Here is a 776-nt window from a genome sequence, read left to right as displayed (position 1 = left end):
TTTCTTCGATAGGTGGCCCCGACGGTGTCGCTGCTTTTTGAGTCACAGTTCAATTGTGCAGAGGCATGAGGACCTGTCCTTCCTGCCCACAGAGCGTGTGACCTCTCAACATTGGTCAGGCACAAAGCCAGAGGAGAAATTTTCATGTGCCTCTTCCAGGCTCAAGTGCAGGCTCTATGGCACAATGGATAGCGCATTGGACTTCTAGACTGCCCTCTGAGGCCATTCAAAGGTTGTGGGTTCGAGTCCCACCAGAGTCGGGGCTTTGGCATTTTGTTAAGCCTTACACACGCCTTACTGCACACTGTTGCTCTCCGACAACAGAAAGTTGTAAATAAGCTGTTTTAAGCTGTCCAGGGCCAGGCCCGTGGACCATTGGCCTCACCGCTGGATGGCTCAATCCTCTGAGCCGCCCTCCCAGAGTCTGTGCATGTCTTTTGGTGCTGTGGCTTAGTTGGTTAAAGCGCCTGTCTCGTAAACAGGAGATCCTGGGTTCGAATCCCAGCGGTGCCTTTGGCAGTGCTCGCGTCCGTCAAAATCATGCTTTTCTGAGATCGGACTCTGAACAGGGGTAGCGAAGAGTGCAAAGGCAGCAGGCCGTTCCGTTAGCAAACTGCCCCACCTCATCTGCCAAAAAACAATGTTGTGGCTAGAAGGGTCACAGCAAAGACCCGAAAGATAACAATAAATTGTTTTTTCTACCTATTCAATTGAGTTTTATTAACGTCTACACCTACCCCAACTCTAAACCTACCTCGTACAATAATGCCAAAAAA

General features: G+C 50.1%; 2 non-coding genes across 2 annotated transcripts; both read left to right on the top strand.

Moving 5' to 3' along the window:
• Nucleotides 1-170: 170 nt before the first annotated feature.
• On the top strand, nt 171-260 carry trnar-ucu (transfer RNA arginine (anticodon UCU)). The gene is given in 2 exon segments: nt 171-207; nt 225-260. It is a non-coding gene; the product is annotated as a tRNA-Arg (tRNA).
• Nucleotides 261-439: 179 nt separating this feature from the next.
• Nucleotides 440-513, top strand: trnat-cgu (transfer RNA threonine (anticodon CGU)). The gene has a single exon. It is a non-coding gene; the product is annotated as a tRNA-Thr (tRNA).
• The last annotated feature ends 263 nt before the right edge of the window (nt 514-776 follow it).

This window comes from Sinocyclocheilus grahami, unplaced genomic scaffold, assembly GCF_001515645.1.
Source record: "Sinocyclocheilus grahami isolate Dianchi unplaced genomic scaffold, SAMN03320097.WGS_v1.1 scaffold158.1, whole genome shotgun sequence".
Lineage (NCBI taxonomy): Eukaryota > Metazoa > Chordata > Actinopteri > Cypriniformes > Cyprinidae > Sinocyclocheilus > Sinocyclocheilus grahami.
Note: the sequence above shows the minus strand (reverse complement) of the source record. Positions and strands in the feature narration are given on the sequence as shown.